This window comes from Dendropsophus ebraccatus, chromosome 2 (genome assembly GCF_027789765.1).
Source record: "Dendropsophus ebraccatus isolate aDenEbr1 chromosome 2, aDenEbr1.pat, whole genome shotgun sequence".
Classification (NCBI taxonomy): domain Eukaryota; kingdom Metazoa; phylum Chordata; class Amphibia; order Anura; family Hylidae; genus Dendropsophus; species Dendropsophus ebraccatus.
In genome coordinates this window covers 119,554,864-119,581,685 of record NC_091455.1, presented here as the reverse complement: position 1 = coordinate 119,581,685, position 26,822 = coordinate 119,554,864, and positions in this window count along the sequence as shown.

Below are 26,822 nucleotides of genomic sequence, written 5' to 3'. Positions count from 1 at the left end.
TACTGAAGTGGGGTCAGCTCAGGCTGAGGCAGACTCTATGAGAAGATTGCAAATGACAATGATAAATAAAATTACAATGACATAGCATTGGCCAGTGTTACCAATTTAATGATTGTATGTAATGGACCCTAGGGGGACTTAAAAAAATAAATAAATATATATATATATATAAATACCCCCTTCCCCAATAAAGTTTTAAATCACCCCCCTTTTCCATTATACAATTAAAGCATGTATAAATAAACATATTATATATGTTAGCATGTGCACCTTTCCAATCTATTAAGATATAACAATGGTATTCCTTTACGGTAAACAGAGGAAATAAGTGCTAGGATTATGGATTTTTTTTTGTCACGTTATCTATCAGAAGATCATTATTAAAAAAGCGATCAAAATCTCCCTTCTACACACATTATACTAATAGAAACTAGAGAAACTGGCGCACAATGTTTTTTTTCCTGTTGCCTGAAAAATCAACTGACTTCCTGGAAAAGAAACGTGTGTAATGCATTTATGATGTTTATTAAGGAGGACCGAAGGAGGAAGCTAAACAGAGTCTACAAGAATGCTGGGATTTATTGTTTTCATAGTAGCAAGGAGAAATCATACTTTCTTGTATCAAATAACTTTACACAGCCCTTGCTTAAAAACTAAAGTAGTTCTTTTGCTATACACTACCATGCTGAGTAGGTATGTAAGCTGCCAGAGATCGTTGCCGCAGGCTTTCTTATGATAATGGAAAGTCAGCATGGAGCCTTGTTGCACTGTAGTTAGGTTAATCAGATTCTGTTCGGTAGCTTCACTTCTTGGCAGACTGCGTGTAATAATGCCATTGTTTGTTTTTCTGCATGTATTAATGACAACATATTACTGTGTAAAGGAATTAAACTTCAAATCAGCTCTTTTTTACAAACAATATCCTACCACTTATTCATAATTTACAATTTATGGCTTTATACATGTCTGCAAAGCATGCGTTCATACACAGTTGTACTACAAAACTGCACTACTGGTTAGCTTGCGGATAAAGTCACTCCTTCAGCACATCCTGACACACCCCATTTACCTGTTCTGTCTGTCTTTAGTTGGAGTTCTAGTGTTTTTATGGCAGAAAACTAGTGCCACATTATTCTTACGGACACCAGTGCATTGGATTAAACTTAAAGAGGATGTACCATCAGGTACATCCTCTTTAATCTGACCCAGGGATAGAACGGTGCTGTCACGGGAAAGTCGGTGCCGCGGTCCGTTTTTTGAACCGCGGCCCAGTTCCTGTGTACAGCGCCGTTCAATCAACAGGTCCCGGGCCGGAGCTGAACCACAGTAGGCGGCCCGGCCCGCCCCCAGTGGGAGGGAATTCCCTCCCCTCTATGACGCGCTTCATTAGAATCAATGGAGCCCCGTCATACAGGGGCGGGGGATTCCTCATAGAATGGAATTTACTTCAGATCAAGTTAGTTGACATGCTAACAGGTACACTTAAATGTGCTTTTTAGTGCTAAAAGTACGACACAGAAATAAACTAAATGTTGCAAAATTCATTAGCCCTATTAAAGGGGTAGTGCTGGGTTTTCGTTTTTCCGCTTTATTAACACACATTACAAAGTTATATAACTTTGTAGTGTGTGTTTATTAAGCGGTCTGGCCCCGTTCCCCCCCCCCCCCTTCCCTGAAAGTTAAATAAAGTATACATACCAAATTACTGTCGACCCCGTCCTCTTTAACTGGGCACAATCTTGAGTCGATGTAGTCACAGCAGGGGGCGGTCCTTGTCTCCTTCCTCTTCGCTGTCTTCCACCGCAGTGAATGGCAGAGAAAAGGCTGCCAGTGCGCATGCGTACCGAGGGTGGGGGCTGTAGTTAAGGTTTAGATCTCTGCTTGCTGACTGTAAATGAATAGACTGTAGTTCCATCCAGTCTCTAAGGGCCCTATTACACGGGACGATTATAGTGCAAAAAATCGTTATATCGTTCAAATTTAAATGATATTCGTTCTGTGTAATTGCAGGAAACGATTGAAAAAAGTATGTCGTTGATGTAGTCACAGCAGGGGGCGGTCCTTGTCTCCTTCCTCTCCGCTGTCTTCCACAGCAGTGAATGGCAGAGAAAAGGCTGCTGGTGCGCATTTCTCTGCCATTCACTGCACCTGGACCCGGAAGCAAGGAAAGCGGCCAAAGATGGCGGGGACACGGCCGGCAGGAAATTTGAACAGTGATTGTTCGAATAATTGTTCGCTCTATTTAATTCCACATTTGTTCGCTCAAGTTCCACATTTTTTCACTAATCGTTCAGTGTAATTGCACATTGTTCATTGTTTTTCTGGGATCAGAAGGAATAAACGATCGTAGTAAAGCCCCTATTACACGGAAACATTATCGTTTATAAATTCGCTAAAACAATCAAAATGAACGATTATCTGTCAGTGTAATAACACCCAACGATGAATGAAAAATCGTTCATTTTTGTCTTTCAACATGTTGAAAAATTATCGTTGGTAGTTCACTGATCGTTCGCATATTTGCACGTGTAATAAGTCGTTCGCCGATAAAACATGTTGTGTGGGTCATCCTGAGGAATGATTAACGACGTAAAAACGATCGTTCATAATAGTAGACATGAAATGTAATAACCTCAGAATCATTCGTTAAAAAAATGCTAGTTATTAGCTAGTTAGCATAGATCAATATATACAATCCAATTATTGCATGTTTAACTGTAGAATAAAAGTGTTTAAAAAAGTGATTAAAAAAGCTTTTTTAAAAAAATCATTAAAAATCGCTGCAACATTTCGAAGCCATCTACCATCCTAAAAAGTGAAAAGACCTTCACCAAATGATGTCACCATAAAGCAGACCTGTTATAGATGTTGCAGTAATAATTAGTTTATGAAAAAAAAGATTTTGAATATAAAGAAACGTAAATTTTTAAAATTTTTGGCAAATGTGTTTTGGTTTTTTTTTTTTTTTTTTAACGAGTGTACCAACAAAAGTATACCACGATCATAAAGAGGAATATGTCACGAAAAACCACTCAGAATAACAATAATAAGTAATAAGCAAATGTAGTGGAGACGGAGCGGCTGGCACTACTATATGCACAATCAGTATGCGATAAAGTGGACAGGCGAGCTCAAAACTGGATAAAGTGTGCGGCTAGTGGAGGTGCCCAATGCCAAAGCAAACAGTCCAACTTGGAGTAGGTAGAAGAATTGAGGCGGTCACTCACCACGTTAGATGCCGAAGATTCTTTATTCATCCAGGAATGAACATAGCGGGGAAGGTGGAGGAGCGGGTGCAATCAGACAAACGTTTTCGCGGACTTCCGCTTCGTCAGGTCTGGCTACGTCACACAGGTGAGGGTGTGTTTTATAGATAATGTGATACAAGTGAAAATAGTATAAAAATACTACAAAACAATATTATAAGAACACATTAAAAACAAGCCGATGCAAACATATTAGAATAGTAGGGCATTCAAGTCGTTTCTCTCATTGAGACCAGAGACGCCCGTAGCGTCCAATCGGATAATCCATCTGGTCTCACATTTAAGCAGCAATTTCAACCAGTCCCCACCGATGCCGGGAGGGTTAACCCTTTCCAAGCCTATCACCTTTAAACATCTCGCATCATTAGCATGATCTTTGCGTACGTGGTTGATAAGGCGGGGGACCCCTTTTCCCGATCGTAGCGAGTAAAGATGCTCTTTAAACCTTGTCCACAATGCCCTCTTAGTTTTCCCTATATAATACTTATGGCAGGGGCAGATAATAGCATATACTACATGAGTAGTTTTGCAAGTAATGAACTGTTTTATGAAACATTCTACCCCTCCCAAAATAATATAGGCTTGTGTGAGTAGCTGGGGGCAGTAATGACACTGCCCGCAGCGTCTGTTACCTGAGGGTAGAGATTTAGTTAGCCATGATTGAGTGCGGTCAATCCTGCCCGAGGCCAATGTGTCTCCTATGGTTTTGCTCCTCTTGAATGTGAACAGTGGTTTATTAAGGGCAGCGGTTTTAATATCTTCATCCTGTTCTAAAATATACCAATGTTTTCTAATGATATTTTTAATAGTATCATTCATGAGGGAATTTTGTAATGAAAAGGTGAATCTTCTCTGCTCGTTATTTTGTTGTCTGGTATGTTTGTATTTGGGTACGCGTAGGGAAGTATAGCTCATGTTGCTCACTTTTAATATATGCGTCATTGATGACGGCGGGGGGATATCCCCTAGCCGTCAAACGATGGCGCAATTCATTAGCTTGGACAAGGAACGTCTCATCACTGTTATTGATGCGTCTGATTCTCAACATTTGGCTAAAAGGTATGGACTTTTTAACAGAAAAAGGGTGTGAACTAGCAAAATGCAATAGAGAGTTGGAGGCTGTTACCTTACGAAAAACAGATGTATGAATGGAATTATCAATGATTTCTACTTTAACGTCCAGAAAATCTAACTCATAACCCCCAAAATTATATGTGAACAACATATTAACTGAATTAGATGTGTTCAGATATGCGAGGAATTCATGGAACATGTCTGGGGTACCATTCCAGACAATGAAAATGTCGTCCACATATCTGAAAAAAGAAACAATGAATTTAATGTAGGGATTCTTGGTAGAAAAAATAAAATCTTGTTCAAACCAGGAAAGGAAGAGATTGGCATACGTACAGGAGACCGGCGTACCCATAGCGGTGCCGGTCTCCTGACGATACCAATCTCCCTCAAAGGTGAAAAAATTATTCCCCAAAACAAAAAGGAGGGCATCACTAATAAAGGACCTGTAGGAGGGTGAGTGGCCCGTGCGTCCAAGGATGTGGTCAAGAGCCCCCACACCCGCATCATGAGGGATGCGGGTGTAGAGGCTCTCCACATCGATGGACGCCAAAGAATATTCAGGTTGCCAGGAGATAGTATCTAAAGCCTGCAGGAAGTCCTTGGTGTCCTTTAAATAAGTAGCGAAGGTCGGGAGGAGAGGTCTAAGGGCCCAATCAAGGTACTGTGATAGCCCCTCAGTCACCGAGCCGACCGCCGAGACAATGGGGCGGCCCAGCGGCCGGCTCAGCGACTTATGTATCTTGGGTAACAAGTACCACTTAGGTTTGCGAGGCGAGTCAGGGATAAGCTTCTCAGCAGTTTTCTGATCAAGGGCTTTGTTGGCCACTGCCTTATGAAGGAGTCCTCGCAGCCGTTCTTTAATCTTGATGGTCGGGTCCTTATCAATCTTGACGTAGGTGTTCCTATCGTCCAATTGGCGATGTGCCTCTTCCAGATAGTAACTCTTCTGCATGACTACTGTGGAGCCACCTTTATCTGCACGTATGATCTTCAAATCAGGTCGTTTTTTTAGCCACTCCAAGGCTCGTTTCTCACTGTGTGTAAGGTTATTGGGAGGTTTGGGATACACAAGTGCCTTAGTATCACGTAGCACTGATTTGTAGAAAATATCAATTGCTCCCCCTGGGGGAATTTGCGGGGAGAAGGTAGAAGGTTTCCCTCCTAAGAATGTTTCTGTAGCCTGAACAACAGGACATGAAGGAGAAAGATCTTCTTCCAGAGTAGATAAAGTGTGGATACTGGATATATCCTGGAGGGTAAGCTCTTCTGGCATGAAAAAGCCCAAGGGACCAATGTGATACTGCGGGATAGATGATGCAGACTTATCTTGTGTATTCTTATGGACGTTAAAGAACTTATGCAGATTGATCTTCCTAATGGCTTTGAAGAGGTCTGCCTCAAAATTCTCATATGAAAATTCTTCATGCAAGCCAAAATTTAGTCCTTTAGTCAGTAATGATTCACAGCCGTCTGGTAAGTCGACCCCAGAGATGTTAACTACATTAGAGGGATCTAGGGGGGTACCCTCGGTTGCTTCCAGGAGACTTGTTTCCGTTTGGGAACTCTCTTGTAGTTTGTGTTTCCGCCCCCCTCGTGCGCCCTCTTCGGGTCGATTTCCTAAAGGGGTGACTCTGGCTTGATTAGGTTCCACTCTGTGTTTACTGCCCGTGTTGGATTGGCTAGAGTCAGAGTCTGTTGTTCCATAGTCCATGGCCCTTTGTTGAAATGTACTTCTCTTTTTATTGTTAATGCCTTTTATTTTTTGCTTGGTGTTCCAAGTAAAAATCCGACCTTGGTCGTAGTCCAATTTATCCCTTAAGAATTTTACTTTTTTAATTTCTTTAATATCATCCTGGAAAGAGAGTAAATGGTTGTCCAGTTTGGACATAAAGGCAGAAACATTATGTTCAGACATACGGTTGGTGTATTCAGTTTTTGCTTTGAGCAGGTCTACATTCACCCTTTCATGCTCCACCTGGTTTCTATTGAGCACTAGGGTCATGAGATTGACCGCATGCACATGGTGCGCTTCTTGCCACGCTTTGCTGAAAGAGTCATCTTCCTGGAATTGTGAAGGAGGTTTAAAGGACTTGAGTCCTCTAGGGACTCTATTGCTTGCTGCATAAGATTTAAGTGAATTCACTGTCCAGAATAGGCGTATTTCTTTTTCTGCCAAGGAAGTGATGCGATTCTCCAATGCCTTAAGGTTAATAACCTCTACTTCATCTTTAATGTTGCAAGCGGCAAAAAATGCATCCGCATCCACCCTTCCCGCATTTAATGTTCTTGGTGCAGAGCTGCTAGTGGTGTCCATGTGAGTATCGCTCGGTGTGCTCATGTGTGCTCAAGCCAGAAACAACAGGCAATAGAAAATGTAGTGGAGACGGAGCGGCTGGCACTACTATATGCACAATCAGTATGCGATAAAGCGGACAGACGAGCTCAAAACTGGATAAAGTGTGCGGCTAGTGGAGGTGCCCAATGCCAAAGCAAACAGTCCAACTTGGAGTAGGTAGAAGAATTGAGGCGGTCACTCACCACGTTAGATGCCGAAGATTCTTTATTCATCCAGGAATGAACATAGCGGGGAAGGTGGAGGAGCGGGTGCAATCAGACAAACGTCCTTCATGTCCTGTTGTTCAGGCTACAGAAACATTCTTAGGAGGGAAACCTTCTACCTTCTCCCCGCAAATTCCCCCAGGGGGAGCAATTGATATTTTCTACAAATCAGTGCTACGTGATACTAAGGCACTTGTGTATCCCAAACCTCCCAATAACCTTACACACAGTGAGAAACGAGCCTTGGAGTGGCTAAAAAAACGACCTGATTTGAAGATCATACGTGCAGATAAAGGTGGCTCCACAGTAGTCATGCAGAAGAGTTACTATCTGGAAGAGGCACATCGCCAATTGGACGATAGGAACACCTACGTCAAGATTGATAAGGACCCGACCATCAAGATTAAAGAACGGCTGCGAGGACTCCTTCATAAGGCAGTGGCCAACAAAGCCCTTGATCAGAAAACTGCTGAGAAGCTTATCCCTGACTCTCCTCGCAAACCTAAGTGGTACTTGTTACCCAAGATACATAAGTCGCTGAGCCGGCCGCTGGGCCGCCCCATTGTCTCGGCGGTCGGCTCGGTGACTGAGGGGCTATCACAGTACCTTGATTGGGCCCTTAGACCTCTCCTCCCGACCTTCGCTACTTATTTAAAGGACACCAATGACTTCCTGCAGGCTTTAGATACTATCTCCTGGCAACCTGAATATTCTTTGGCGTCCATCGATGTGGAGAGCCTCTACACCCGCATCCCTCATGATGCGGGTGTGGGGGCTCTTGACCACATCCTTGGACGCACGGGCCACTCACCCTCCTACAGGTCCTTTATTAGTGATGCCCTCCTTTTTGTTTTGGGGAATAATTTTTTCACCTTTGAGGGAGATTGGTATCGTCAGGAGACCGGCACCGCTATGGGTACGCCGGTCTCCTGTACGTATGCCAATCTCTTCCTTTCCTGGTTTGAACAAGATTTTATTTTTTCTACCAAGAATCCCTACATTAAATTCATTGTTTCTTTTTTCAGATATGTGGACGACATTTTCATTGTCTGGAATGGTACCCCAGACATGTTCCATGAATTCCTCGCATATCTGAACACATCTAATTCAGTTAATATGTTGTTCACATATAATTTTGGGGGTTATGAGTTAGATTTTCTGGACGTTAAAGTAGAAATCATTGATAATTCCATTCATACATCTGTTTTTCGTAAGGTAACAGCCTCCAACTCTCTATTGCATTTTGCTAGTTCACACCCTTTTTCTGTTAAAAAGTCCATACCTTTTAGCCAAATGTTGAGAATCAGACACATCAATAACAGTGATGAGACGTTCCTTGTCCAAGCTAATGAATTGCGCCATCGTTTGACGGCTAGGGGATATCCCCCCGCCGTCATCAATGACGCATATATTAAAGTGAGCAACATGAGCTATACTTCCCTACGCGTACCCAAATACAAACATACCAGACAACAAAATAACAAGCAGAGAAGATTCACCTTTTCATTACAAAATTCCCTCATGAATGATACTATTAAAAATATCATTAGAAAACATTGGTATATTTTATTAGAACAGGATGAAGATATTAAAACCGCTGCCCTTAATAAACCACTGTTCACATTCAAGAGGAGCAAAACCATAGGAGACACATTGGCCTCGGGCAGGATTGACCGCACTCAATCATGGCTAACTAAATCTCTACCCTCAGGTAACAGACGCTGCGGGCAGTGTCATTGCTGCCCCCAGCTACTCACACAAGCCTATATTATTTTGGGAGGGGTAGAATGTTTCATAAAACAGTTCATTACTTGCAAAACTACTCATGTAGTATATGCTATTATCTGCCCCTGCCATAAGTATTATATAGGGAAAACTAAGAGGGCATTGTGGACAAGGTTTAAAGAGCATCTTTACTCGCTACGATCAGGAAAAGGGGTCCCCCGCCTTATCAACCACGTACGCAATGATCATGCTAATGATGCGAGATGTTTAAAGGTGATAGGCTTGGAAAGGGTTAACCCTCCCGGCATCGGCGGGGACTGGTTGAAATTGCTGCTTAAATGTGAGACCAGATGGATTATCCGATTGGACGCTACGGGCGTCTCTGGTCTCAATGAGAGAAACGACTTGAATGCCCTACTATTCTAATATGTTTGCATCGGCTTGTTTTTAATGTGTTCTTATAATATTGTTTTGTAGTATTTTTATACTATTTTCACTTGTATCACATTATCTATAAAACACACCCTCACCTGTGTGACGTAGCCAGACCTGACGAAGCGGAAGTCCGCGAAAACGTTTGTCTGATTGCACCCGCTCCTCCACCTTCCCCCTTCCCCGCTATGTTCATTCCTGGATGAATAAAGAATCTTCGTCATCTAACGTGGTGAGTGACCGCATCAATTCTTCTACCTACAATAAGTAATAAGCGTTATGGCTCTCAGAAGGCGGGGAGGAACGTTGCATTAATTTGACCCGGACATCCGGGCTCCAATGACCTCGTCATGAAGGGGTTAAAGATATGGTTTTAATCTTATCAACCCAAGCTTCACACACCGACACCTTTGTGAATTGGACCTGGGACTAAGGGCGGTTTTATTTGGGAAAAGAGCTTCATATCGATGTCGATAAGTAATATGTGGTTAAGATTTCCACAAACCAACATACCTTTCCCACCTGCATTCCTTTGTGTTTCCCGGCCAACCCATATATTAAATCATGTTGTGTATAATTAATGCTGTGTTACAGAATTCTTAATGTCTATTTTTTCTTTTATCACCAGTGCTGAAATGAGCAGTTAAAGAACGCAAGTAAAAGATGGAACTGTACTGGTATATGTAAGTACAACAAATTCCTACTCTGTTCCTTTTAAAACCACATTTTATAGCTTGCAGACAGTATGTATTATACCAAGCTGGATTTTCGGAGGCTAATTACCCTTTTATTATAAAACTGGCCATATGTTTTTAATTATCACTTTTTTGCAGGCTAGGTTTCCGTTCAGTTCTAGAAACCACGCAATCCAGTATCGTAATGTATTTGTCACTCCCACATGGTTTCAATTTTGAATTGCTGTAAACCATGCTTTTTTTTCTTGTTAAGTAAAACATTTAGTCTTTAGCAGTAAACCCGATTTATTGACAGCAGATTTGCAGTGTCGCCTTCTATTAGCCAAATTAAGATCAAGCAAGAACCAGATACTCCTCAGAGTAGAAAAAACGTGAGCCACCTGACATTTTACATGCTTTCATTACATGAGCTTGTTATAAGTGGAAAGCTTTGTATGAACTAATTCAGGTAATATTGTTTTGTACAGTATGTTGTATAGGGGAATTTGTGGTTTATCTGTAGCTACCACATTATTATTAAGAGCTGGGGAAATTAAGCTTCTAATGTTTCTAAATAACTTGCAGACTGCTTCTAAGGGTCCATTTACACAGAAAGATTATCTGCCAAAGATTTGAAGCTAAAGCCAGCAATAGATATGAAAAGAGGAGACATCTCAGGTTTTCTTTATGACCTGATCTCTGTTTATAGTCTGTTCCTGGCTTTGGCTTCAAATTCTTTTGCAGATAATCTGTCAGATAATCTTTCTGTGTAAATGGACCCTAGCTGTACACACACTGTATCGCAGTGGATTTTCTGCTGCGGATCTGCAGTAAATCCGCTGCAGATTTGATCTAAATAACTGAACACGGCATCAAATATGCTGCAGATCCTATATGTGTGAGTGCACCCTTACTGTGTACTAGGAGAGAGGCATCCTGTTCTTCCTGATCGTTTAGGCTCATGTATCTAGTATAGGAGTGAGCCATGGAGAAAGTAATGTGATTCTTCAATCCTGGCTCTACTACTGGATACAGAAGCCTATAAGACAAAGCTGGATGCTGTATCTCCGAATTCACAATTATGAGTAGCCAGCAATATGATTGATGGCCACTTGGCTCTTAAGAAGCTATTTAGTTGGTAGATTATTAGCAGAATGCAGAGCCTAGGCTAGGGTAGCAGAGAGAGAGAGAGATGTAGGGAGGTAAAGCAGGGAAGCTTCAGCATAGCAGCTGTGCAGAAATATGGTCCTGGCATTTGCATTTTGACTATGGATAGATTTCCTGACCTATAGGGTTATGTTGGGCATGGACATCCTTTTGTAATGGCCGATAATCGCTTTGTTTAATAGGGGCTTAAAGAGGATGTACAATCAGGTACATCCTCTTTAATCTGACCCAGGGATAGAACGGTGCTGTCACGGGGAAGCCAATGCCGCTGTCCGTTTTTTGAACCGCGACCCGGTTGCCATGTACGGCGCCATTCTATCAACGGGTCCCGGGCCGGATCAGTCAATGGAGCCACGTCATACAGGGGCGGGGGATACCTCCGGCCCGGGACCCGTTGGTAGAACGGCACGGTACACGGTAACTGGGCCGCGGTTCAAAGAACGGACCGCGTCACTGGCTTCCTCGTGACGGCGCCGTTCTATCCCTGGGTCAGATTAAAGAGGATGTACCTGATGGTACATCCTCTTTAATTGCCCTGCTATCTTTCTCAAGCAAAAAGCAAAGCATTTCTGCTCAGCAGCGGCTGTTAGTGAGGAGATTAGCTAATCAATGTGGTTGGCTGCTGTTTATCACGGCCCTGGTCACAGCGCCTGTGTCAGCCACAGTGACCAGCTGAAAATCATCCAATGGTTAATGCTCTGCCTGCATCCAGCAGGGGCAGCAACTGCTGACAGCACCAGAGCAAGGCCACATAGTAGAATGGGTGCCTGATTTTACTTCGGGTAGCAGCGGCCGCATGACACTCCGCCCACACGACGTAGCGCCCAGACGTCCTTGTCCAATCAAATCAGCGCCGGGAGGGAGCGTGGAGCCGCTGCGGCCCAGCGACTCCACGCTCCCTCCCTGCGCTGATTTGATTGGACAAGGACGTCCGGGCACTACGTCGGGTGGGCGGTGTGTGAGGCGGAGGGGCAGCCGCGGCGACCTGCGAGCCAGATGCGGCCATCAAAAGAGCCGCATCTGGTTCGCAAGATTCCGGGGAAAAAAAAATATCTGGGCGGCAGGCATTTAATCCGAGGCTGGGCCGCACTTACAGTAAAATTACCATTGAGGTGGGGACCGCAAACTAGTGTACCGCAGTTGGCCCGCGGGCCGCGAGTTTGAGACCCCTGGTTTAAGAGCTCCCGGTACTGGGTGGGAGGGCGAGTGGAGGAGGGGCATGGCCTGAACTGGGTGGTCTACAGCATTGTACTCTGGCCCAGGAAGTCTCCCTCACCTTCTAAATCATAGCAGATCCACTTCAGGCTGGGGCTCACATCAGGGGACAGGACTGTGGAGGTAATAGCTCCATAGCTGTAACCCCTCTCTCCTCAGACAGAAAGTGCTGCATGTATGTGCCCATATCTGCTCATTCCTTCATGCTCCCTGCAGTCTCTGTCAGCTCTTGTTTCCCCATTTTCGCAATTATGGGGATCTGCAGCTCCATCCTGTATCTACAAACTGCTGCTGTATTTTCAGGTTTATGCAGTTACTATACATTTATACTCCACATGCTGATACTATGCTGTACAGTAACTTACAATATAACATATCCATCTGTTTCTAAATCTTTGTATCATTTGTTTTACATGTCATTCAGAATAGAAAATCATTATTTTTGGGGTGGGAAACCAATTGTCTACATTTCAATGATTTCTTATGGGAAAATTTGCTTTGGTATAAGAGTGGATTTGGATTACAAGCACGGTCCCGGAACCAATTCTGTTCGTAATCCAAGGCACCACTGTATATTAATACATTGCAGTATTGTTGCAGAAATTTTTGAATGGGGCTAGCTGAAATCTCTGTGCTTGGTGCTGAAACATTTCTGTTTTATTAAAAGGATTTTCCCATAAAAATATTGTGTGTACTTCAACAGTTTTATGAATAAATATTTTGCCAATAGCAATAGATTAGAAATTCTGTTTCTGTTATAAAATATCTTAGTGATGTCAGTGGAAGTGCCCCCTGCAGTTCCTTGTTCTGTTGGCTTCTGGTGGACCTATAGGCTCTGGTCCTGTCCTTCTTGCCATTCACTTTGATAGCTGTGTACAATATGGGAAGTGAGAGAATATAATACCACACAGAAATTTATATAAATATACAGTATCTCTCTAATAGAGAATGGATGTGTAGCTCTATTTTTTCCTCCCTTTTTTTTTAAATTCTTTATTTCTTTTTTCCATTATAAAACAAACAATAAATGCCCAAAAAACACTATCCATCATATACAACAAATAAGCAAACTTCTAGTTACAACATTCATTATTTATGCGATTGTTTCAAAGAAACCAACATTTCCATATGACATACAGTTGCATAAAAAAAAAAGCATATCTATTACTTTATGGCATTCTTTATTCCTACCAAACCTCTATATACCCCCACCCACCCCTGCCCGCTCGGAGGGAGAAAAAAAAAAATCATCCCATCTTCCCCCTCTACAAATCCCAGAATAATAAACCATTCCCTCTTCCAACCAAGCCATTTCTTTCGACTGGCCCCTTCCAATTTTTTAATCCTGTCCACCTGATTTAACCACTCTGGTTTTGATGGTCCGGAGTCACTCAACCAGTTCCTCAGCACCACCAATCTTACTTGAAATAGGAGAGTGTTAATAAGACCCCTATATTTTCTTATCTCCCTGTCTTCACCCAATATTGCATTTTCAAAAGACAGTGTTTCGGAGAGTATACCCCTATCCTGTAACTCATCTGATACCTGAAGCCAAAAAGTTTTCAACACCTGACAGGACCAGAAAGAGTGAATCAGTCCAGCCCCATCCATACCACATCTATGACAGTTAGAGTCCTCTCGGAGGCCAATACGTTTCATAAGAACAGGGGTATAATAGATCGATTAAGTATTTTAAACTGGATAAGTCTGTGCTCTGGATTTTAGGATGCCCTCACTATCCCCCCAACTCTCCTCTGTAAGAGGACCTAACTCCTTCTCCCATTGTTCCCTAAACCCATTTAGTGCATTATCATATTTCTGTTCCAATAATATTTTATATATTTTAGAAATTAAGTGTCGGCTCCTATCTAAATTTTTTCCTCCTTTTACATATAGGCTTATGGAAGTGCATGCAGAAAGTATATGAAGCACTAATGATAAATAAGAAGGACAATATGGCAGGGTTAATGGAGAAGAAAATGCAGGAAAATTGGATCCCACAGTGCTGTTTATTAGTATTAGATATCTCTGGAGCTGTGTGTATGGCTTTACTTAAGGTGGAGGGATATAATAGAAGTGTGCTGTGATGACTAGGCCAAGGACCAATGCCATCCTAGGATCTCAGGGTCACGTGGTTACAGTGGGACCTTCTTAGAAAATGGGAAGAGACCAAACCTGCAGAGAAGTGAAGAAATAAGCAAAAAATTGTGATAATTACATCAGAGAGCAACTAGTTACCCCTTTAATGTTTTGCTTTTGTGGAAGAACCACAGACAAGCAAAAAGTAAACTAATTGCTGAGGTTAGCCGATATAGTAAAAATCCCAACATGTTGGAAACCGGGTCTGTGTCTTCATCTAACTTGCTCTTCTAGGATTTGTCATAATTAAGGAAAATTTGGTAATGTATTGCAGTAATTATGAATGCATATACTTGTTGTACACATAGTAACTCATTTTAATTAATACCATCTTTTATACCTTCTTTTCAGAATAGTGATAATATTCATGATCATCAAAATATTCTTTTATGTGTGCTGGTATCGTTCACGACAAAGACAATTGGGTGCTTATCTCAGCAATCCACGTAATGCACAAATTGTAATTGTGGGAGGAAGGGCTTATCTGCACCAACTCTGTGAGCAGCGACAAAATGTAAGTATCATTCTCACACCAATGTATAGCAAAGTGTAAATCACTGCCAAAGCAGAGCGTTCAAAGCTTTATCACAGAACACAGAAGCATAAAGACAGCAATGATTCAGTACACAAGCCCTTCCAAGCTGTGAAAACACATTACACCCAATTTTAAAGATATGTAACTTTTTCCATCTAGTTATTGTCCTCAAATTAGTCTTCCTTCATGTAAAGTGCACTCCAATAAATAGAGTACATGATGTCCTTACATATATTACATTTTCCATCAAAAATCCATGCTCCATGTATCACATCAACAAAATCACCTCAGGTGTGCAGCTCACTGTTCAAGACCAGATACTGTACTTGTGATTTCTTGGATCTCTTCACATTATGAAGGCATTACTTTGGTACTTTTTACCTCTTAAAATGTTGTAGCGGCAGAAATATAAATCGATAAGGGAACATGGAAACCACTCACTTACAGAGGGTCTGACATCAGAATATGATCAATTAATCAATGTTAAATTAGGTTTTGTTTGTTAACTATATTCATAGATATTTTCTTTCCATGTTGCTGACTACTTTTATAAAATACTGAAATCTTTTAATTTTTACTCTGGCTATTAGGCCTAATGATATAATGACATTTCATGTTCTCTAGAGAGAACTTGTCAGCAGTCCCCATATTACTGGCCCCAATCCCAGACAGTTTTTAACTATAATTTCTCTGAAGCCTATCAGGGTTTCTTGCTGCTTGAAGTTCGATTGGATACAGTATCAATGGGTTCTCCATTGTCCTTCTGGCACCCATGAGCTGTAAGGCACTGGTATAACTTTTTTGTTTCCTGTGCTTTCCTATACATTTGATCATGGCGAAAAAAAATATATACTGTACAATGTAAGGACTAATGCACCGAACTTTGTGATGAGAGGCAATGACTGACGTATGTCACTGTGTGGATATACAATGGCATTCCTATGGTATATGGTTATGTCACCCCTGCAGGCAGTGATTGGACTCACACGGAGAGATTTATCAAACATAGTGTAAAGTAAAACTGTCTCAGTTGCCCCTAGCAACCAATCAGATTCCACCTTTCATTCCTCACAGACTCTTTAGAAAATAAAAGGTGGAATCTGATTGGTTGCTAGGGGCAACTGAGCCAGTTTCACTTTACATCATGTTTGATAAAAGTCCCCCCAAATGTTTGCAGGAATCAGCTTGTTCCCCATAACTGGCTTGTATAAGGGTAAATTCACAACGGCGTCTCGCATAAAAAAAAACGCAGCTAATCCGCACCTAATCCGCAATACACGTATTAATAATAATAAGAAAAATAAATGTATTGCGGATTAGCTGCGGTTTTTTTATGCGAGACGCCGGTGTGAATTGACCCTAAAAGGGCCAGCAATCAGCCAATGAAAGAAAAAACACAAACTCTTTACCTGATTGGGACTTTTGTATTGGCATTAAAAACATCATTACTGGTTGCACGTCATCTTGCTTAAATAAGGGAACTGCAACCTACAGTGATGAAATTAAAGGGGCCACATGAACAAGCAAGTGAAAATTGCTGCACCAGGACACAGTATAATGTATGTTTGCACACATTGGAGATACATTGAGTTAACGCAATGAAGGATGGTTGGACGGCAGTGAAATGATTAATTACTGCAATAAAATGATTGATTAATGCACAAGCCTGGAGGACAGAAATGGCTGCACATCGCACCCATGGTTGATACGAAAGCTTGTTTAGCTACATTAAAAACCAACATCAGAAGTTAGTATATAATTTGATCAAACCATATTGCCTCATGTACCACATGCAGATCTTCTGATACACAGGTTCCTACTCTAGCCATGGTGCAGTGTCTGCCGGTAACCACCACCACCACAAAGCCAGCGCCCACAGGGGGGAGCAGCCCAAAGATCAAGTGACCCCAATGTCGCAGAACCAAGCCCCTAGGGCCAGAGCCGCACCACCCCGCAGACACAGCAAGCAGAGGCAACGGCCACCAGCCAACACCTAGTGTGAACAGATCTAAAAGCCTATTGATTGATTAATTATTGCAATTAAACAATGCATTAACGCAATGAAATTAAAATGTGAATACATGTGTGAACACAGCCTAAAGATAGTGATCTTGGCCTTTTTGCAGGTGTCTAAAGTGTGATGTAAATGGGGCCTAAATACAACTATTAAGTTTAGTCAAGCAAATCTAGCACAAATCTTGCCCATGCAAACTTCTTAGTGCAGGTAGACTGTTAAGTGATGCTGAATCCAACAATGTGCCCCTTTTTTGTTAATCCAAGGTCCAAGATATTTGCTAAATTAGCTTTATGCTAATGAGGTTCCTTGGTGCACTGAATGCTATCCCAGTGCATACAATGCGCTGCTTTCCTAGCCCACTGATGACACCACCTTTATAAATATGCACAGGGACAACCTCCAGTGCACCAAAGAAACTCATTTGCATAAAATGGATTAGCGGATAACTTGGTAACAAGACCTCTAATTAGAGGCACATTGATTCAAATTTGCGGTGCTGATCTTCCAATACTAAACAGTTTGCATGGGAAATGTTAAAGGAGAAGTCCCGCCAAAATTAATTTTTTATATGTTATTACTTATGGAAAGTTATACAATTTTCTAATGTACATTAATTATGGGAAATGCTCATATACTGCTATTTCCCTTAATTTAGTGTATCAGGAAGTGTTAGAATTCTCTCAGAAGCAGTGACGTCACGACGAATTGTGTAATTCCTATGGAGTGTCCAGCAGGGGGCGCTCTATATATAGAAGTCAATGAGTACCATTGACTTCTATATATAGTGCGCCCCTGCTGGACACTCCATTGGAATTACAATGGATGTGTGTATGTAATGTAATGTACTGTACTTTGCGATTGAATACATTTATGGAATACTTTGGGGAGCAAGTGTCCTTGCTCCCTAAAGTATCCCATAAATGTAATCAATAAATACATTTGCTGGGCACCGAGCAGGGAGGGAGAGAGGTGCTATCTACCTCCCCCCTCCTTGCTCGGTGCTGGGAACATATACAAAGTACTACTCCCCCATTATCTGCAGATAATGGGGGAGTAGTACCTGTGCTATCTTATCACACCGGCCTGGGACACCAGGAAGCACCAGGAGCGCTGTGCTGCCGGCCGGTGTGGGTGAGGGCTGATGCGGCCGGCCTGCAGGAGCAGAGAGCGGTGGCCGGCCGGATAGTGTGAGGAGCGGCACGGGCAGGCGGCGGGGAGTCAGCGGGGCCATAGTGTTTCGAGGAGGAGGGGGCACTTCTGTGAGCGGCGGAGCGGGCGGCACTTATGTGAGCGGCGGCGATAAGATAGCACAGGTACTACTCCCCCATTATCTGCAGATAATGGTGGAGTAGTACTTTGTATATGTTCCCAGCACCGAGCAAGGAGGGGGGAGGTAGATGGCACCTCTCTCCCTCCCTGCTCGGTGCCCAGCAAATGTATTTATTGAGGTGACAAGTCTTCTTTACCATGAGAACTGTGAATCTGTGGAACAGTCTACCCCAGGATCTGGTCACAGCAAAAACAGTAGAGGGCTTCAAAACCGGCCTAGACAAGTTCTTAGAGCAAAATAATATAAATGTATATGTATAGAACCTATCACCCCTCCCCCTTCCCTGTATCCATCCCCTCCTTGGTTGAACTTGATGGACATGTGTCTGTTTTCAACCGTATTAACTATGTAACTATGATTACATTTATGGGATACTTTAGGGAGCAAGGACACTTGCTCCCCAAAGTATTCCATAAATGTATTCAATCGCAAAGTACAGTACATAACATTACATACACACATCCATTGTAATTCCAATGGAGTGTCCAGCAGGGGCGCACTATATATAGAAGTCAATGGTACTCATTGACTTCTATATAGAGAGCGCCCCCTGCTGGACACTCCATAGGAATTACACCGTTCGTCGTGACGTCACTGGTTCTGAGAGAATTCTAACACTTCCTGATACCCTTAATTAACCCTTTAAGGACATGGCCCATTTTCGTTTTTACGTTTTCGGTTTTTCCTCCTTGTGTTTAAAAGGTCATAGCACTTGCATTTTTCCACCTAGAAACCCCCATGACCCCTTATTTTTTGCGTCACTAATTGTACTTTGCAAATACAGGCTGAATTTTTGCATAAAGTACACTGCGAAACCAGAAAAAAATTCGAAGTGTGGTGAAATTGAAAAAAAAACGCATTTCTTTTATTTGGGGGAAATGTGTTTTTACGCCATTCACCCTGGGGTAAAACTGACTTGTTATGCATGTTCCTCAAGTCGTTACGATTAAAACGATATATAACATGTATAACTTATATTGTATCTGATGGCCTGTAAAAAATTCAAACCGTTGTTAACCAATATACGTTCCTTAAAATCGCTCCATTCCCAGGCTTATAGCGCTTTTATCCTTTGGTCTATGGGGCTGTGCGAGGTGTCATTTTTTGCGCCATGATTTGATCTTTCTATTGGTACCTTGATTGCCCATATACGTCTTTTTGATCGCTTTTTATTACATTTTTTCTGGATTTGATGCGACCAAAAATGCGCAATTTTGCACTTTGGGATTTATTTGCGCTGACGCCGTTTACCGTACGAGATCAGGAATGTGATTAATTAATAGTTCGGGCGATTACGCACGCGGCGATAGCAAACATGTTTATTTATTTATTTGTTTACTTTTATTTAAAACCTGGGAAAAGGGGGGTGATTCAGACTTTTATTAGGGGCGGGGGCTTTTTACTATTAACAACACTTTTTTTTTTTTTTTTTACACATATACTAGAAGCCCCCATGGGGGACTTCTTGTATATATACTGTGATCTCTCATTGAGATCTCTGCAGCATAGATATGCTGCAGAGATCCATGAGATCGGCACTCGTTTGCTTTCGGCTGCTGCAGCCGGAAGTAAACGAGTGCCGAGCCGAGGACGGCGCCATCTTGGACGCGTCCCCGGCCGGCATCAGTAACGGAGATCGCTCCTCCGGGACAAGGTCCCGGAGGAGCGATCTCCCCCACTAGACACCAGGGAAACGTTGCCTCCGGTAATCGGAGGCAGCTGTCAACTTTGACAGCTGCCTCCGATTAGCTAATTAGCGGGCACGGCGATCAGACCGTGCCCGCTAATAGCGGCGGTCCCGGGCTACACGCGGCACCCGGGATCGCGGCACTTCAAAGCGGGGCCGCCGCGCGGCCCCGCTTTGAAGTGCAAGTGAGGACATAGGACGTACCGGTACGTCCTATGTCCTTAAGAGGTTAAGGGAAATAGCAGTATATGAGCATTTCCCATAATTAATGTACATTAGAAAATTGTATAACTTTCCATAAGTAATAACATATAAAAAATTAATTTTGGCCGGACTTCTCCTTTAATGCTAGATTCACATTAACAAGATAGAGCCAACTTCAGTTCACCGGTTGCTTGGGAATACTGATGAATATTTTTGACCCACAACAGTCAAAAATTCTGTCTCATGAAAAATAACCATTTACAGTAATACGATTTTTACCTTCAGTGCTTACAGAGAAAGGAGCAAAACTTTCCTGCTGCTTTAAAACATTAAATCACTTTTTAATGTTTTTACTGCTTGGAATCTGTCTGTAGACAGTTTTTATTTGTCAGTTCCCACAATCATAAATTTATGTTGAAGGCATTTAGTGTATTTTCGGTATTGCTTTAGAAAATGCTGTATGACCTTTTACTATGCTGGGTCTGAAAAAAAAGAATTAAAAAGAGAAATCCGGCCATTGCAAAAATCTCAAGGCAGCACAGCAGGGGTGAACATGACAATCAATCATTGATTACCTCTCCCTGTGCCCGCGATACACCGCGTGACCATCTCCGGGACCCCCTCTTTTTCCCCCCGAGTGTTAATGACATCACAGCTCGGGGATTTTTCTTTCCCAGCTGATGGATTGCACGCTCAGCCAATCAGTGACTGCAGTGGTGTCCCACCCCAATCACTGGCTGGCTGAGCGGGCTGTCCATCAGCTGCGTTTTGATGTTGGCTCTGCAGTAGATCCCAGAGCTCGGTGCGGGTCCTAAAACAGTGATCAAGTGTGGGATAGGGGAGTTCGGATAGGTTATGTCTTTTTTTTTTTTTTTTTTTTTAAACAAATTTGAAAGAACAAAGAAGGCAAAAATTTACATGTGGGCCTAGCAACAAGTTTAAGAACCCTGGTGCTAAATATGCTGGGAAATTCTGTTGTCAAATTTCAGTGTTAATGGGGTACTTAAGCAAAACATTTTTTTCTTTCAAATCAGCTGGTGTCAGAAAGTTGTAAGATTTATAATTTACTTCTGTTAAAAAATCTCAAGTCTTTCCGTACATTTCAGCTGCTGTATGTCCTACAGGAAGTGTTTTATTCTTTTCAGTCTTTTCTATAGGGATTTGCTACTACTCAGGGCCGGGTTGTTTCTGTCACGGACGGAGGTGGCAGCAGAGAGCACTGTGTCAGACTGTGAAAATAAAACACCACTTTCTGCAGGACATACAGCAACTGATAAGTGCTGGAAAACTTGGGATTTTTAAATAGAAGTAAGTTACAAATCTATACAACTTTCTGACACCAGTTGATTGGAAAGAAAAACAAAATTGCAGGAGTACCCCTTTAAACCTGAAATAAAGTCAATTGAAAGGATTTGAGGCAAATAGAGGATTTTGCCACCTTTTAACTCCTTCCCACAAGGTTTGGGTTCGCACAAACTCATACCATCTGCATTTTAATTCCACTGTCTGCCTCCTTCATGGGGAAGGTGAAGACAGCCCAAGTCCTGTCTGGAAAACATGGATACAGCCTAGATCTTATCTCCACATTCCCCACGGACTGGGAAGACAGAACTCAAAAGGACGCTGGTTCGGGTTCATACAAACCTCAACCTCTATCCGGGCTCATTTTTTCTTGCAACTTTAAAGGGAATCTGTAAGCTCCCAGGCCCTACCAAGGTGCTTGACAGTGTGCTGTAGCTAGCAGTCCCCTAGTGAGCATGATGCCTTTTGGTAATTTGTCTGTGCAGTGGATTATGCACAATCTCACGTCTCCTATTATAACGAAGTGTCAGAGTAGATGTTTGTGCATCACTCTGGCACACTACTCCACTGCTTTCTCCTCCCTCTTCTTCATGAATAATCAATGCTGCCCGGCCTCCTGCTCGCTCAGCTGTCAGTCAGTGTCTCTGACTGCAGATCAGTCCTCTGTAGGCAGGTTATGTCTAAAAGAAACACTCAGATGTAGTTAAATCTCTAAACCCAAATGTGTTGGAGCTGTGGTCTAGGGGTAACTCTCCTGTCTAGAGACCTGCCAGCAGTTCATTCTCTGGTTTAAAGTGAACCAATCACTGGAAAAAAGCATATAGAGCTTTTGAAATGTGCTGTTAGAGCACACAGCACACTTGCAACACGTGTTTCCATAGCCTCCGTGCCTTCCCCGTGTAAGCCGCAAAGTAACTTTATAAAACTGGCGCCCTGTATGCTAATTACCTGAGGTAGTCACCTGGGCGGTGTTCGGCTAGCAGGTAGTCACGGTCCCCTGGGCGTTCTTCCGCTGTAATCACGCCCCTCTGGGCGTGATTCCAATGGCAGAGTGGCTGTGGCGTCACTCGGGAGCGCGCCGTGCCCAACGTCGGCGCGCTTACGTACTGATGCCGGCCGCCGCCGCACATGCGCAGTGCAGCCGCTTTCATTCCGGTTGGACTGCGCCTGTGCAGAATAGCCTCGAACTCCGGCTAATGGGCTATTCGAGGCTATTCTGCACAGGCGCAGTACCGCTGGAATGGAAGCGGATGCACTGCGCATGTGCGGCGGCGTCCGGCATCAGAATGTCACAGCTACTCGGCCATTTGAATCACGCCCAGAGGGGCGTGATTACAGCGGAAGAACGCCCAGGGGACCGTGACTACCTGCTAGCCGAACACCGCCCAGGTGACTACCTCAGGTAATTAGCATACAGGGCGCCAGTTTTATAAAGTTACTTTGCGGCTTACACGGGGAAGGCACGGAGGCTATGGAAACATGTGTGGCAAGTGTGCTGTGTGCTCTAACAGCACATTTCAAAAGCTCTATATGCGTTTTTCCAGTGATTGGTTCCCTTTAAATCCTCTGATGGAAATGAAATAGAGGTATTTTATTTATTTATTTATTTTTCTCCTTGTTGTATAATTTTTAAGGCTATGTTCACACACAGTATTTTTGCTCAGTATTTTGCAACCAAAACCAGGAGTAAATTGAAAACACAGAAAGGCTATGTTCACACATTGTTGAAATTGAGTGGATGGCCATCATTCAATGGCAAATAACGGCCGTTATTCTAAAATAAGAGCAATTATTTGCCATTAAAAGACGGCCATCCACTCAATTTCAACAGTGTTTGAACATAGTCTTTCTGTGTTTTCAATTCACTCCTGGTTTTGGTTGCAAAATACTAACCAAAATGCTGATCAAAAATACTGTGTTGGAACAAAGCCTTTAAAAATGATAAAATAAGCAAGAGAAAAAAACCCTTTTTCATTTCCATCAGGGGATTTGAACCAGAAAATGAACTGCTGGCAGGTCTCTAGAAAGATGAGTTACCACTAGACCACAGCTCCAACACATTTGGGTTCAGAGATTTATTATATTTATAACTATATCTGAGTGTTTCTTTCAGACATAACCTGCCTACAGAGTACCTATCTGCAATCAGAGACACTGGCTGACAGCTGAGCGAGCTGGAGGCCAGGCAGCATTGATTATTCATGAAGAAGAGGAAGGAGTGGTAAGATGTGCCAGAGTGCGGCACAAACAACTCCTCTTTGACACTTCATTACGGTAGGAGACTTGAGATTGTGTATAACCCACTGCATAGACAAATTACCAAATGGCGCCATGCTCATTAGGGGTTTGCCAGCTACAGCGCACTGTCAGCACCTTAGGTAGGGCCCAGGAGCTTACAGATTCCCTTTTAAGGGTTATTCACACATTCCGTGCAGGATTCATATATAGACAGTGTGCTGCAGAACAAACTTCAGAACTTCCAGCATCATGATAATGCCGTGAGCTTCAAGACCATTTAAATCTTTTGTGCTACTGTGTCAGTACAGTAGAATGAAGATTTAAACTGCTCCGGACCTAGATGCCGGGTCTTCTGAATTCTGGTCCATAGCACATCGTCTATGCACAGACTAAATGCGTTAATTACTGTGTGTATAAAGCCTTCTTACAATCAAGTGGAGCCTGCAATAAGAATATTACAACATGTTGCATCCATCTGAGAATACTGAAGCACACAAGTGTATCCCCCTCTCGCCTCCTAGATGGGCAGGGGGGTCGCAGCTACTTGGGGAGAAGGCGTAGCCTCCTCTCTTGTGCCAGATTTATCATTATTTATGCCCGCTTGCAGGTGAACATTTGTTTTGCAGGTGTAGATTTATACGTCAATTCCTGTGCCAGGCGCAGAGCTGACGTACGCCTTAGATAGAAGCTGTCGCCGATCCGGTTTCCAAGATTTTTATGCAATCTAAAAATAGAGTAGATAAAAATAGACTAGACCAGCACTCCTCCTAATCCTCTAAACCTTTACTTTTAATGTGTTCATGTTTGCAGTAGAGTAAAATGTTTGATGACTTTATAATAAAGCTATAAAATAAAGTCTGAACTGTTCCAATGTGAGAATCTTTCCCTGTTCTCATAACTCCTGTGTTCAGTTCTGCTGAAGTCATGGTCAAGTGGGAATTCGGGGGATATTTTGTTTTTTGTTTTTTTTCGTTCTTTTTTTTTTGGAAGTAAAATGATTGCTTTGGACAGAGGTTTCTAGCTAGGTGCATAAATAAATTCTCTGAACATCACACTTTTTTGCCAGAGGTATGTGTTATGTCTAGATTAGAAATTGCATCAGGGTGGTAAAGGGTTAACAAATTTGGAGTCTGTCTTATCGGTCTATTCATTTCATGATGACATTAGGCATTTATTTTTATACCTGACAGATTACTGTTGGGATAATTTCTCTACTTAAATCATTGTACACCTTGTGACTTTATTTAGAAACCTTTACTAACTAGCACTTAAGGGAGAAGTCAAGCCCAAAGCTAAATTAAAGTACATTTTTGCGACATAAGTTATACGAATTCTCAATTGACACTTATTACGGGAAATGCAGATATAGTGCTTTTTCCCCTCCCACTTACTACTGCATCAAGTCTTCCTTGATAAAATGGGGTTGTCACGAGACACTGTGTAAGTCTCTGCAGTGCAGCCTGGGCTGTGCGGTGGCGGCTGCTGCGGTGTGTGCGATCAAAGCAGCCTGCCTAACATCCTGATTTCTGGGGACCTGTCCCACCTGCACTGTGCTGTCAGTCGGTCCCCTGCGTGTGTGGCGCTCTGCCTCCTCTCCTCCCACCTGCTCACCAGGACTTAAGTCTAGAGTGAGCCATCCCACCCTCCTGCTGCAGTAATCAGGCTGCTTGGTGGTGTGGGGCCGCTCCGGACAGCTCTGTGTCCCTTCATTTCCTCATACCGGAGTTGTCATCCTGTTTGCACCCACACAGTAGCTGCTGCACCTCTGGGAATTATGGTATAGTGGTCTCTCTCTCCTGTCCTGCAACACTGTTACTCCCAGAGGTGCGGACTGTGCAGTGGCTTCTGTGTGGATGCTCCAGCGTGAGGAGACAGAGGGAGACAGAGCTGCCCGATGCAGCCCCATACCACCAAGCAGCCTGAGTACCGCAGCAGGAAGGTGCCATGGCTCACTCTAGATTTGAGTCCCGGCGAGCAGGCAGGAGGAGGTAGAGCAGCAAAAACTTAGGGGACCGAACGACATTGGAATGGGGATCCAGCTGACGGCACAGTGAAGGTGGGGCAGGTCCCCAGAAATCTGGATGTGAGGCAGGCTGCTGTGATCACACACACAGCCAAGCACTCACCTCAGGGACTCATACAGTGTGTCATGACATCACCATTTTATCAAGGAGTTGAAAACTTGATGCAGTTAGTAGAGGGGGAATGCACTATATGTGCATTTCCCGTAATAAGTGTCTATTGGTGATTTGCATAATTTTTAAGGGGCAATACACTGCTTTAATAAAAAAGGATGCCTTCACATGTACCGGATCCACAGTGGATCCTGGTATAATGAAGGCTTATGGGGTCACATACCCGCAGCGGAATTTTCATTCCACGGCAGATATGTGACCGGGCCCCTTTAACCCCCCCGCCTCCTGCAGGCCTGGCCCGAAGCATACATTACCTGCTCGGCGATGCGGCTGTGTGAAGCTCCCAGCTCCCCTTCCTCCTCGTCAGCCAATTAGTGCAGCACTGATTGGCTGATGAGGAGCGAGGGGAGCCAGGAGCTTCACACAGCCACGGCGCCGAGCAGGTAATGTATGCTTGGGGCTGGGGCTGCAGGTGACTGGCGGCCGGGGGTTAAAGGGGCCGGGTCACATGTCTGCAGCGGAATGAAAGTTCCACTGCGGGTATGTGACCCCATAGGCTTCCTAATACCAGGATCTGCCGCAGATTTTGCTGCGTGAAATCTGCTGCGGATCTGGTACATGTGAAGGCATCCTAAAGATGTTTTCCTGGCAAAATGTTTTAATCAACTATCCACAGCAGACTGGGTGGGGTACTGGGTTTCGGTACCCTGCAAATCAGTGATTGATAAGCTATCCTTTTATTAAAATAAAATAAACATTTTCATTGCCATTTTCTGACCCTTTTAACTTTTTTTATTTCTTGTCTATAACAAGGTATGGGGTTTTTCTTCTGCCATAATCTGAAGTTTTCACTGCTGCCGTTTTGGCATTGATTAGACTTCATTGATTTTTTTTTTTTTTTGTGGTATGTGACCAAAAATAATTAATTCTGGTATTTGATATTTTTCTTTACGTTCATGCGGTTTACAGTCTGGAACTGCCTGAACTATTACAATATGATAAAAATGAAACCAGACACAGTAAAACCAAATATGTTTAATTTCAAAATTGGACTGGGGGGATTAGAGTTCTTATTATGCAGGGAGTTTTTGTGTTTAAAACCTACCCCGCCCTTTTTTTT